Genomic DNA, 14,331 nt, shown 5'->3' with positions numbered 1-14,331 from the left:
AGAGAGACAGAGATAGAGTGTGTGCTCACATGTGTGTGGGCGGGGGCAGAGGAAGAGAGAGAATCCCAAGGAGACTCCCCCTTGAATTCAGGGGTCTATGGGGCTCGATACCCACTACCCTGTGATCATGACCCCTGCCAAACTGAAGAGTCAGATGCCCAGCTGACTGAGCCACCCAGGTACCCCTCCATTGTGTATTTTTAACTCTCAACCCATTTCAAGTTGGACAGCTAATTTTTAAGAAGATATTTGATCTGTATTTTAATTTCATAAAACTTAACATTTTAAAAAAGTAGGTTCTAAGTTGTTGCAAACCTACTTAATTTTTTTCCAGTACTAAGTACCCACTTAAACTAAAATTTAAAGTCATTGGTATTTAGTAAGATTGAAAATTCAGTTCCTCAGTCCTACTGTGCTCAAGTGTTCCATAAGCACATGTGACTAATTGCTACCATATTAGACAATGCAGTTCTAGAAGTTCTTTCTCATAAGCCAAAAGGTCTCCCTCCTCTGTTTTACTCGTTATTTCTATTATACTCTGGGAAAAAATTATAACTCCAACTCACATGTGTCATCAGGCAATTTGTGAAGAACAGAGGAAATTTTTAAAAATAAACTTACTGCCTATTTGATTAGGGTACAGTTTGGCAACCTAAGGCTTATTTGCCAAATGTTGTCAGTTATTGAGATATTTGGAATACCATTCAGGAATCTCAGGTAATTTATATGGTTTTCATCAAAAGTCAGTCTTAGGAAATACAAATTTCTTTACAACTCATTCTTTCCAAATTTGCAGATACTTGTTAAAAAACAAATAACTTAGGAAATTAACCATGCATATCTTTATTGATAGAGTGGCCTCAAGCTACATTCCACATACTTTGAGAGGAAAAAAATGCCTGATGTGGAAGTGAGCCCCCATAGTCCCATCGTTGAAATGCCTATGACTGTCTCGGCAATGACTGCAGATTCAGTAACATCACAACAGATTTTAGCCAGTCCTCTGAGACTCCAGCAAACTGTCCTTACTTGAATTGAATCTGAAATCTTGAGAGACTGAAAAAGAGGTCAGTGTGGAAGCAGATGGGCTTTTGGGAGACCCACTGAAGCAATACTGAAGCAGTCTTAAAGTGTCTGCTGCTTTCTCCTTTCATCATCCTTCTTGTCTGCCTGCCTGACTGACTGCCTTCTTAACGATTCTTCTCTTGAGTCATTGGAAAGTTGTTTGAGGAATTCTGACTACCTTTCTAAGCTTGGTAAATTCCAAGGTGGGACCAATTAGGTAACAAAAACCTAAAAGGAAAAAAGAAAGAAAAGGAACTAAGAGTGCCATTTTAAAACCCTCTAGACTCATCCAGACTCGAGCAATGTGCATAGCAGATAAATGACCTACCAGCTATAGATTTGCTCTTTATAGTAGTGATTAAAATAATGGCAAAGGGAGGGGCGTCTGGGTGCCTCAGTAGATTAAGTGCCTGCTTTCGGCTCAGGTCATGATCCCAGGGTCCTGGGATCCAGTCCAGCGAGGATTCCTCACTTGGTGGGGAGTATGCATCCCCCTCTGCTCCTTCCTCACTCATGCTCATGTTCGTGCACACGTGTGCTCTCTCTGTCACAAAAAAATAAAATAAAATAAAATCTTTAAAAAAAAAAAAAAAAGGATGGTACAGGGCACCTAAAGTGGTACAGTTGGTTAAGTGTTCGATTCTTAATTTTGGCTCAGACTGTGATCTCAGGGTCCTGATATACAGCCCACATGGGGCTCTCTTCTCAACCAGGAGTCTGCTTGCCTCCCTCTCCCTCTGCCCCAACCCTGCTTGCACACACACACACACACACACACACACACACACATTCTCTCACTCGTTTACCCACTTGCACTCTCTCGGAAATAAATATTTTTTTTTAAATGGTACAATATGAAACAGATAAAGGTTTTTGGCAAGTGAGATGCTACCTTGAAAAAGACAAAGAACCTTAACAAGGAGACTAACCTTCGCGTCATAGGTAGACAAAGTAAAACAAAACAAATTTCATAAATAAGCCAAAAAAGAGAAAACAGTCTCACAGAACAAACTTGTTCTTAATTCTTTGGTCCAGTAAGTTTAAAAATATAAAGATAAACTTAAATGACTTTCCTTTGTAAAGGACAGGGGTCAGCAAACTTTTCCTATAAAGGGTCAGACAGTAAATATAGCCCTTTGTTATGTTCTACTCTGTTAGAAAACAAAGATGATCTTTCAATTAAGGAATGGGAAGTCTGAAAATGTGGACTTTATTTGTGTCTCAGGGTATTTGTTCATTTACTAAGCCTCATGGAATTTGGTCTTTTTACTTGAACAGATAAAATCCTAACTCTTAAGCACCTGTGTAGTTTGGCAACTTTGCTTCTGAAGCACTATTCAGGGTACTCAGGGAACAATTGGTGTTCAGAGAGACATTAAAAGAAATGTTAAATGCTATTTAAGGTTTTGTGAGTCTGCGTTATTTTTATATATGGAAAAGAATGAGGCTCTTGAGACATTAACCCTGTTGAGAAGAAAATGGAATATTTGAATTGTATCACGCTACAGTGCTTTACTATAAAGTTAAGGCATTCAGGGCTCTTCCATACCAGAGAGTGGTAGATACAGTGTTAACTATGATTATAGACCTATGTCCTACTTCAGCTGGGTGGCAGAAAGGAAAGAAGAGGGGCCAGAGACTGTTAGTATAATTTACATGACATATAATTTATCCAACAAATGATAATGACATTTTTTTCCACTTCAAAAATCATTACACTCATTGTGATTCACGAAGTAGTAAATGCAGTAGGGATGGCCAATCTGTAGCACATGTGTGCCTATGGCTTCCCTCCATGCCTAAAGTAGTTGTCATTTATTGATTACAGTGCATTTTTCTTCCAAGCCCAAAGGGGCCTCAGAATTCTTTTGAACATGGCCTTAACGCCAGTCACTTCCAAAATTAGAATTGGTACCAAAGGTCAATCCAGACTACAGAATTATTAGCAGCAAATGGGAGGTGGGGGAGCATTGTTAAACATAAGCATATGAAATCACTGAGCAAAATGAAGCAGTTCATCTATTAATGCTTCCCCTAATGCTCTGTGATTATCAAAGTTGATTTAATGGAGTGTGCTGAGCACTCTTAAGCCTGGGAACCTAACAGAATGCTGACAATTTGAAACTCAAGCTTAGGAACTTCAATGCTGTTCCTCAAACAAAAAAGTCACAACTGGTGAGTTTATGAAGGACATGGATTCTGTATGTCAGCGTGTGTGTGTGTGTGTGTATTTATATTGCAGTATAATTAACATAGAGTGTTATATTAGTTTCAGGCATATTAAGAAGTGATTCAACAAATCTATATATTACTCAGTGCTCATTGTGATAAATGTACTCTTAATCACCATCACCTATTTCAACCATCTCCCCACTGAACTCCCCTCTGGTAACCATCAGTTTGTTTTCTACACTTAAGAGTGTGTTTGTATCTTTTTTTCTTGGCTCATTTGTATAGTTTCTTAAATTCTACATGTGTAAAATCATATGGTATTTGTCTTTTTCTGTCTGAATTATTTTAGTATTTTACCCTCTAAGTCTATCCAAGTTGTCACAAATGCTAAGATCTCATTTTTTATGGCTTAATAATATTCCATGGTATATATACATCTTTTCATGTGTTCGTTGGACATCTGTATGCCTTCTTTGGAAAAACAGCTATTCAGGTTCTCTGCTCGTTTACTTTTCTTTTTTTTTTTTTTTTTAAGATTATTTATTTATTTATTTGACAGAGAAAGATCACAAGCAGGCAGAGAGGCAGGCAGCGAGAGAGAGAGGGAAGCAGGCTCCCCGCTGAGTGTAGAGCCCGATGCGGGACTCGATCCCAGGACACTGAGATCATGACCTGAGCCAAAGGCAGCGACTTAACCCACTGAGCCACTCAGGTGCCCCCCTGCTCGTTTTCTAATTGGATTATTTGGGTTTTTGTTATTGATTTTTAAGTCCTTTATACACTTTGGATATTAATCCCTTATTAAATATATCACTTGCAAATATATTCTCCCATTCAGTAAGTTGCCTCGTCTTTTTGTTGAAGGTTTCCTTCACTGTGCAAGAGTTTTTATTTTGGTGTGGTCCCAATAGTTTAGGTTCGCTTTTGTTTTCCTTTCCTCAGAAGACAGACCTAGATAAATGCTTCTATGGCCAATGCCAAAGAAATTGCTGCTCATTTATTTTTTCTAGGAGTTTTATGGTTTTGGGCCTCACATTTAGGTCTTTAATCCACTTTGGGGTCTGTTTTTCATTTTTTGTGGATGTTGTATGAAAGTAGTCCACCTTCATTCTTCTGCATGGGAAAATCTCTGGTTTTCCCAACGCCATCTGTTAAAGAGACTATCTTTTCCCTATTGTATATTTTTGCCTCCTTTGTCAATGTGTACTTAGAGTTAAGATGCAATTGACATAATCATGAATAGGGGAAAAAGGTGATATTGTGGAAAACAATGTGAAAGAAACGAAGTCAGGTATTCATTGTACCAAAACCAAAACTATCCTATGACATTTACATTTTATCTCAATGTATTTTTGAGTAATGTGAATGATGGTAACATTAACATATCTCTCAGAACACACTCTTTAAGTATGAGTTGTGCTTATATTTATAAACTCTGTGGAAGGGATCTTTTAGATGCACTTTGACCAACTCTGTTTCATTGATGAAGTAACTGGCTTCAGTCTCCAAATACAGCTAGTGGTTCATAATTTTAGAACTAAAATTCAGGACTTTGATATCTCTAACCATTTTTTTTCACTATTCATATCATTTGTCCATATTTTTTGTGCAGTTTATATACATTTTAAAATTTACCTGATCTATGCTTTAATCAATTGTCAGAAGTTCCAACTGTAATATCGAAGATCTTTCCTAATTGTTTATAATTGGGGGTAAACATACATTGGCCACCATACTAAATTTTTCTCCATTCCAACTAAAAGCATTTTTCCACTGTTATAAAATATCACAGATTTCTTATTTTGAATCAAGAGAGGCATGATTCAGTGTAATAATGTGCCTCAACTCAATTAAACATAATTATACTCCCCAACTGGAAATGACACTGTAGAAAGGAAGTCTGCACTATCATTTACTTTCCTTAGTACATGTTTAGCTGTAGGCACCGAGGCATGAAATGGCTAACAACATTCATTATTGTTTTGGGTTCTCTAGGATTCTGTTCACAATTTCCACCAAAGCTACGCTACCAGAATAATATACAATATACTACTAACAAGCACATTATTATAGTCCTAAAACAGTAAGTACCTCACAAAATATAAATTTAGAGATATCAGTGTGTGTGTGTGTGTGTGAGATACATATATATATTACATGAATAGGAAACAAATGTTTCCTTTGGTATATAAACTCTTACTATCTGAATATTCTTATACATTATAATAATACTACATAAAACCACAAAAACTTGCAAAATATTCACCATTCAAACCAAACCCTGCTATAAGGAATCTGCTAATTCAAGCCAGTGGAGAAGTTGATGCTGTGCTAGAGTTCAGTTGATAAGAGAAGTGCACTGTATCCCCATTTTTCTCCTAATGGGATCCAGCTCTTTATCTTCATCAGCTTCTGTACTCTTTCCTGTAACATCCCCTCCTAGGTACCAGCTTTCTGCAGTCAGTAATTCTAAAATACATAGGGAGATGCCAAACAAAAACAAAAACACAAAAAAACCATTTAAGGATCAAGGTAATACTGAAGTATAAACTTATAGACTTAAACTCTCAGAACTCAAAACCTATTGTAAAGCTAGACTCATTCAATGTAATATTACACAGCAAAAATATGGTAATGTGAAAAAACATACAGTAATAGGTTACCAAGATATGATGCTGAGATCCCGGTTTCAAAATATATTTTTTACATGCAGAGGAACTTAAGAGACTTTTACTTATCCCAGTGTTATGCAACATTAGTCCCACTTTCAGAAAATTTATTTTGAGTCCCCCCCTTTTTTTTCTTATTTAAATCCTGCCATAGAATTGACTGATAAGTCACAAACAATGCAGTGAGGAGGCAGCTTCCTCTTGGTCACCTCTTTTAGCATCTTGCTTTGCCTAGCACCTGCCCTTCCCAAAACTCATACTTGCGAACTAAATGAAGGTGCAAACGCTTAGGCATTTCAACACAACACAGGACACTCTGATGGACACTATTCACTGAAGCTTTGTCAGGTCAGCTTCACAGTTTAACTTCTTTCTCTGTCCAATCCTCTCTCCTCCTTCCATTAACAGATATAGAACACTACGTAGGATTTTACAATCCAAACTTCTTCTCAGCACTTGTCTTTGGAGAACCCAGTCTCTCACGGAAAACCAGTGAATGAGGGAGGAGCAAGATGGCAGAAGAGGAGACCGAAATATCATCAGGTCCCAGGAGCTCAGCTAGATAGTTATCAGACCACTCTGAAACACCTGAAAACTCAACAGGAGATAGAAGAGAGGAAGAGCAGCAATTCTAGAAATAGAAAATTGACCACTCTCTGGAAGGTAGGACACGCGTGAATCCGAGGCAACATTTGGGAAGACAGACCACGGGGGAGGGCCAGCTCCTGGCAAGTGAAAGAGCAGGGCAGCACAGAATTGTAACTTTCAGAAGTCTGCCTCCCTGAGGGATGCTGTTCCAGAGGCTAAGTGGGAGGTGGAACCCTCAAGGGGACAGTGTGGTTTTAGGTACTGTGAAGTCACAGAAAGATCAGGGATGCCTGAGTACAACAAAGCTCCAAGGTATCAGAGGGGTGAAGCCTGCAACAGAGACAGAGCTGAGGAGGGGCTTTCAGGTCAGGATTACCTTAAACCATGAACCAAGGCACAGTCAGACCACTGCTCTTCAAGCAGGGACCCGACAAGTGGCAGATCTGGAGAAACCCCCTCCTTCCTCCTCCTGGAGGAGCAGCGTGGGAGTACACCACAGGAATCTGCTGAGTTTGGAGACTCTAAATGGGGCTGTGCACCAGAGATAGAAAACTCAGTCACAGGCCAGGTGAGCGTGGAGCAGAGCCAGAGACCAGGGAAATGGGACGGATAGACTGCTTTTCTCTGAGGATGCAGTGAAGAGTGAGGTCCTGAGCTCTCAGCTCCTCTGGGCCAGAGATTGGAAGGCCACCTTCTTCATCCTGTCCTCCAAAGCTGTATGGAAAGCATTTAGGGAATAAAAGCTCCCGAGAGTGAACCCAAGCAGATTGCTTAGCCTGGCCCCTAAAAGGGTGGTGCAATTTTGCCTTGGGCAAAGATATTTGAGAATCACTGCACAGGCCCTTCCGCCAAAAGATCGGCATGAACATCCAGCCAAGATCAAGTTCACCGATCAATGACAACTACGAAAATCCAGAGCTAGGGGAATACAGCACATAAAACTCATGGATTGTTTTCCCCCATCATCCCTTAGTCTTTAATAGTTAAATTTTTAAATTTTTTTCTTTTGCTATTTTTTAAAATTTTTCCTCTTTCCTATTTTAACATTTTTAAACTATTTTATTTTATCAATACTTTAAAAAAATCTTTTAAAATTTTCATTGTTGGTCATATTATAGCTCTTCATTGTAATAAACCTTATTTTTTGTATACATATAGGTTTTTTATTCCTTAAAATTTGGGGATACAATTTCTTCTAATAGATCAAAAGATACCCTAAATCTAGCACATGCCTTTGTTTTAGTCTCCAGTCTGATCACATGCTTTCCTCTTTTTTTTCTTTTTTCAACCAACTTCTTATCAATTCCTTTTTTAGAATCTTCTTTAATTTTCCTCTTTACAGGTATATTCCATCCCTTCATCATCTTTATCCTTATTTTTGTATATATGTAAGTTTTTCCTTCTTTAACATTTTGGGAGGCAGGGGCGCCTGGGTGGCTCAGTGGGTTGAGCCTCTGCCTTCGGCTCAGGTCATGATCTCAGGGTTCTGGGATCGAGTCCCGCATGGGGCTCTCTGCTCGGCAGGGAGCCTGCTTCCTCCTTCCTCTCTCTCTGCTTGCCTCTCTGCCTACTTGTGATCTCTCTCTGTCAAATAAATAAAATCTTTAAAAAAAATTTTTGGGGGGAGGCAGTTCTTCTATCAGACCAGAATAAATCCAAAATCAAGAGTGTGGCTCTGTTCTATTCACCAGTCTAAAATTAATATATATATTATATATATATAAAATATATAAATATAATATATATATTTTCCCCCTTTCTTCTCCCCCTGGTTTTGGATCTCTTCTGATTTGGTTAGTGTAGATTTTTCTGGGGTCATTGCTACCCTTTTAGTATTTTGTTCTCTCATTCATCTATTCTTATCTGGATAAAATGGCAAGGTGGAAAAACTCATGATAAAAGAAAAGAATAAGAGGCAGTACTGAAGGCTAGGAACCCAATCAATAGGAATGTTAGTAATATATCAGAACTAGAGCCCAGAATGACAATTATCAAGGTGCTAGCTGGGCTTGAAAAAGGATGGAAAATACTAGAGAATCCCTTCCTGGAGAAATAAAATCCCTTTCTAGAGAAATCAAAGAACTAAAATCTAACCAAGTTGAAGTCAAAAAAGCTATTAATAAGGTGCAATAAAAAATGAAGGCTCTTGCTGCTAGGATAAATGAGGCAGATGAGAGAATTAATGGTATAGGAGACCAAATGATAGAGAATAAGGAAGCTGAGCAAAAGAGACACAAACAGGGGCACGTGGGTAGCTCAAGTGGGCTAAGCCTCTGCCTTTGGCTCAGGTCATGCTCTTAGGGTCCTAGGATTGAGTCCCACAACGGGCTCACTACTCAATGGGGAGCCTGCTTCCCCCCCCTTTCTTTGCCTGCCTCTCTGCCTACTTGTGATCTCTCTCTCTCTCTGTCATATAAATAAAATCTTTTTAAAAAAAGAGAGAGGGAGTGACACAACTACTGGACCACAACGGAAGAATTCAAAAGACAAGTGATACCATAAGATGAAACAATATTAGAATAATTGGAATCCCAGAAGAAGAAAGAGAGGGGCAGAAGGTATATTGGGGCAAAAAATAGCAGAGAATTTCCCTAATTTGGTAAAGGGAACAAGCATCAAAATACAGGAGGCACAGAGAAACCCCCTCAAAAATCAATAAAAATAGGTCCACAATCCATCATCTAATAGTAAAACTTAAAAGTCTTAGTGACAGAAAATCCTGAAAGCAGCTAGTGACAAGAGGTCTGTAACATGCAACAGTGCACTGAACGAGAAAAATAAACAGCCAAGAATACTATATCCAGCTTGACTGTCACTGATAATAGAAGGAGTGAGAAAAATATTTGAGGACAAACAAATATTAAAAGACTTTGCAAACACAAAACCACTCTTACGGGAAATATTGAAAGGGCTCCTGTAAGCAAAGAGAGAGCCTAAAAGTAACAGAAAGGAACAGAGACAATATACAATAACAGTCACCTTAAAGGCAATACAATGTCGCTAAATTCATATCTTCCAGTAGTTACCCTGAATGTAAATGTCCTAAATTCCCCAATCAAAAAACACAGGGTATCAGAATGGACAAAAACACAAGACTCATCAATATGCTGTCTACAAGAAACTCATTTTAGACCAAAAGATACCTCCAGATTTAAAGTGAGGGGTGGAAAACAATTTACCATGATAATGGACATCAAAAGAAAGTTGGGGTGGCAATCCATATATCAGATAAATTAGATTTTAGCCAAAGGCTATAATAAGAGAGGAGGAAGGACACTATGTCATACTTAATAGGTCTGTCCAACAAGAAGATCTAACAATTTTAAATATCTATGTCCCTAACATGGGAGCAGCCAATTATATAAACCAATTAATAACAAAATCAAAGAGACACATCAACAATAATACAATAATAGTAGGGGAATTTAACACCCCCATCACTGACATGGACAGATCTAAGCCAAAGATCAACAAGGAAATAAAAGCGTAAATGACACACTGGATCATATGGACATCACAGATATATTCAGAACATTCCATCCCAAAACAACAGAATACACATTCTTCTCTAGGGCATATGGAACACTCTCCAGAATAGATCACATCCTGAGTCACAAATCAGGTCTCAACCAGTACCAAAAGATTGGGATCATTCCCTGCATATGTATTCAGACCACAATGCTTTGAAACTAGAACTCAACTATAAGAGGAAAGTTAGAAAGAACTCAGATACATGGAGGTTAAAGACCATCCTACTAAAGAATGAATGGGTCAACTGGGAAATTAAAGAGAAATTTTTAAAAATACATGGAAACAAATGAAAATGAAAGCACAACTGTTCAAAATCTTGCAGACACAACAAAAGTGGCCCCAAGAGGAAAGTATATAGCGATACACGCCTTTCTCAAGAAACAAGAAATGTCTCAAGTACACAACCTAACCCTATACTTAAAGGAGCTGGAGAAAGAACATCAAAGAAGGCCTAAACCCAGAAGGAGAAGAGAAATAAAAAAGATCAGAGCAGAAATCAATGAAACAGAAACCAAAAGAATAGTAGAATACATAAATGAAACTAGAAAGCTGGTTCTTTGAAAGAAATAATACACTGAAAATAGAGCTACCCTATGATCTAGCAATCACACTACTGGCTAAATACCCTGAAGATACAAATGTATCTTCATGTGTAAAGGGGCACGTGCACCCGAATGTTTATAGCAGCAATGTCCACAATAGCCAAACTATGGAAAGAGCCTAGAAATCCATCAACAGATGAATGGATAAAGAAGATGTGATACACACACACACACACTCACACACACATACACAGGAATACAATGCAGCCATCAAGAGAAACGAAATCTTGCCATTTGCAATGATGTGAATGGAACCAGTGGGTATTATGCTAAGTGAAATAAGAAGTCAACCAAGAAAGACAATTATCATATGATCTCTCTGATATGAAGAATTTGAGAGGCAGGTTGGGGGTTTGTGGGCAGTAGGTGGGGGAAAATGAAATAAGATGGGATTGGAAGGGAGACAAACCATCAGAGACTTTTTTTTTTAAGATTTTATTTATTTATTTGTTTGACAGAGAGAGAGAGAGAGAGAGATCACAAGCAGGCAGAGAAGCAGGCAGAGAGAGAGGAGGAAGCAGGCTCCCCACTGAGCAGAGAGCCCGGTGCGGGGCTTGATCCCAGGACCCTGAGATCATGACTTGAGCCGAAGGCAGAAGCTTAACCCACTGAGCCACCCAGGTGCCCCCCATCAGAGACTCTTAATCTCAGGAAACAAACTGAGGGTTGCTGGGTAGGAGGTGGAGGCATGGGGTGCCTGCATTATGGACATTGGGGAGGGCGTATGCTATGGTGAGTGCTGTGGAATGTGTAAGCCTGATGATTCACAGAGCTGTACCCCTGGGGCAAATAATACATTATATGTTCATTAAAAAAATGAAGGGAAAAAAAGAAAAATTGTGAATAAATTGCTCATACAGAAATTTGCACAGAAAAAAACAGGCACTGAAAGGTATATACTATGTACTTCATAAAAACTAATTTCAAAAAAGACAAATAGATTAAAAGAACCATATACTATTCTATGGCCAGATGAGATTTATTCCAGGGATTCTCTATATCTGCAAGTTAATCAATATAATACAACATATTAACAAAATAAAGGATAAAAATCACATGATCATCTTGATAGATGCAGAAAAAGCATTTGGAAAAAAAAATTTTTTTAATTATTTTATTTATTTATTTGAGAGAGAGACAGAAAAGAGAGCATGAGAGGGGAGAAAGTCAGAGTGTGAAGCAGACTCCCCATGGAGCTGGAGCCTGACTCCGGGATCATGACCTGAGCTGAAGGCAGTCGCTTAACCAACTGAGCCACCCAGGTGCCTCCATTTGGCAACATTTAACATCCATTTAAGATAAAAACTCTCAACAAAGCAGATCTAAAGGGAATGTATCTCAATGTAATAAGGGCTATATATGACAATCCCACAGCTAACATCAAACATGGTGAAAAGCTAGAAGTTTTTCCTTTAAGATCAGGAGGAAAAATAAAAAAAAATCAGGAATAAGACAAGGATATGAACTCTCATCACTTTTATTCAACATAGTATTGGAAGTTGTAGCCAGAGTATTAAGGCAATAAAAAGAAATAAAACGTATCTAAAGAAACAAAACAAATGAGCAAAAAGAGGGAAAGACAGAGAGAGGCAGACTAAGAAACAGACTCAACTATAGAGAACAAACTGATGGTTACTAGAGGGAGGAGGGTGGGCACATGGATTAAATAGGTGATGGAGGTTAAGGAGTACACCTGTTGCGATGAGCGCTGGGTGCTGTATGGAAGTGTTGAATCACTGTATCATATACCTGAAAGTAATATTACACTGTATGTTAACTAATAGAATTTGAATAAAAACTAACAAAGTCAATATATAAAAATCTGTTGCATTTCTATAAACTAACAACAAACTATCAGAAAGAGAAATTAAGAAAATAGTTCCATATATAATTTCATCAAAAAGAATAAAATACCTAAGGAATAAATTTAACCAAGGAAGTAAAAGACCTGTACACTGAAAACTGTAAGACACTGATGAAAGAAAGTAATGACAACACCAATAAATGGAAAGATATTTCATGCTCATGGACTGGAGGAATGAACATTGTTAAAATGCCCATGTTACCTAAAGACATTTACAGATTCAGTGCCATCCCTATCAGAATTCCAATACCATTTTTTTTACAAAAAATAGAATCAACAATCCTAAAATGCTTTGGAACCACAAAAGGCCCCAAACAGCCAAAGCAGTATTGACAGAGAAGAACAAAGACAGAGGCATCATGTGCCTTGATTTCAAACTATATTACAAAGACATAGTAATCCAAACAGTATGGCATTGGCATAAAAACATGCATAGACAAGTGAAACAGAATAGAGAGCCCACAAATAAATCCACACACATATGGCCTATTAATCCACAACAAAAGTGGCCAAAATACGTAATAGGAAAAGGACAATATCTTCAATAAAGAGTGATGGAAAAACTGGATAGTCACATGCAAAAGATTGAAACTAGACCGCTATCCTACACCATATATAAAAATTAACTCAAAATGGTTTAAGGACTTGAATATAAGACCTAAAACTATAAAATTCCTAGAAGTAAAATGGGCAGAGAACCTGAACAGATGTTTTTCTAACGAAGATGTACAGATATCCAACAAACACATGAAAGGATGCTCAGCCTCACTCCTCATCAGGGAAATGTAAATCAAAACACAATGAGATATAACTTCACACCTGTCAGAATGGCTATTATCAAAATGACAAGAAATGACAAATGTCAGTGAAAATGTGGAGAAAAGGGAACTTTCATACACTGTTGGTGGGATGTAAATTGGTGCGTCCACTGTGGAAAACAGTATGGAGGTTTCTTTAAAAATTAAAAGCAGAACTACCTTATGATACAGTAATTCCACTACTGGGTACTTACTGCCCCCCCAAAATCAAACCATGAATTCAAAAAGATACATGCACTCCACGTTTATTGCAGCATTATTTACAATAGCCAAAATATGGAAGTAACCCAAGTGTTTACTGATAGATTAGTGGATAAAGAAGGTGTAGCATATAAGTACAATTGAGTATTACTCAGCAACAACAACAAAAAAGAATGGAACCTTGCCATTCGCAATATTAACGAAACTTGAGGACATTATGCTAAGTGATATAACGCAGAGAAAGACACAGATCCTATGATTTCACTTATACGTGAAATCTATCCAAACCAAACAACCAAATAAACCAAAAACCAAGCTCATAAATAAAATGAACAGATTGGGGGTTGCCAGAGAAGAGGGGAACATTAGGCTGAGCAAAATGGGTGAAAGAGATCAAAAGGCGCAAACTTCCAGTTATAAAATAAATAAGTGTTAAAAAGATAATGTTAGTATGGTGACTTAGTTAATAATATTGTATTGACTATTTGAGAATAAACTGGCATTTTATTTCATTTTAAAAATCATGTTGTGAGGCTCAGAGAATTTAAAAATCTTGTCCAAGATCACACAGCTAAAAAGTGAGAGATTGCTCTGATATCCAAAGCATTGTTATGTGATTTATTCACTTTTATCTCCCTGCTTTGTAACTTATATTATCATGTCATTTAATTCCAGTTTATTCCTTTTTCTTTTGCTAGTAAGATTTTGGTCAGGATTTGGTCAGGATTTTGCGAGTCAGGATTTGGTCAGGATTTTGCTAGTAAGATCTTGGTCAGGATTTCAGACCAAGAAGTTTTCATGTTTCTTCCTTTTTTTTTTAT

The 14,331-nt window shown here is 37.7% G+C and overlaps 1 long non-coding RNA gene across 1 annotated transcript in view; it reads right to left on the bottom strand.

Moving 5' to 3' along the window:
• Positions 1-815: 815 nt before the first annotated feature.
• LOC131824970 (uncharacterized) overlaps positions 816-14,331 on the bottom strand; it is a 159,578-nt gene continuing 146,062 nt past the window's right edge. Inside the window, exons 3-4 of the long non-coding RNA XR_009351066.1 lie at positions 1,394-1,609; positions 816-1,293 (exon numbers count right to left, since the gene is read on the bottom strand). This is a non-coding gene — a long non-coding RNA (uncharacterized LOC131824970). The remainder of the gene's footprint in view (positions 1,294-1,393; positions 1,610-14,331) is intronic.

Source organism: Mustela lutreola, chromosome 2, assembly GCF_030435805.1.
Source record: "Mustela lutreola isolate mMusLut2 chromosome 2, mMusLut2.pri, whole genome shotgun sequence".
NCBI lineage: Eukaryota > Metazoa > Chordata > Mammalia > Carnivora > Mustelidae > Mustela > Mustela lutreola.
This window is presented reverse-complemented; position numbering and strand designations above follow the sequence as displayed.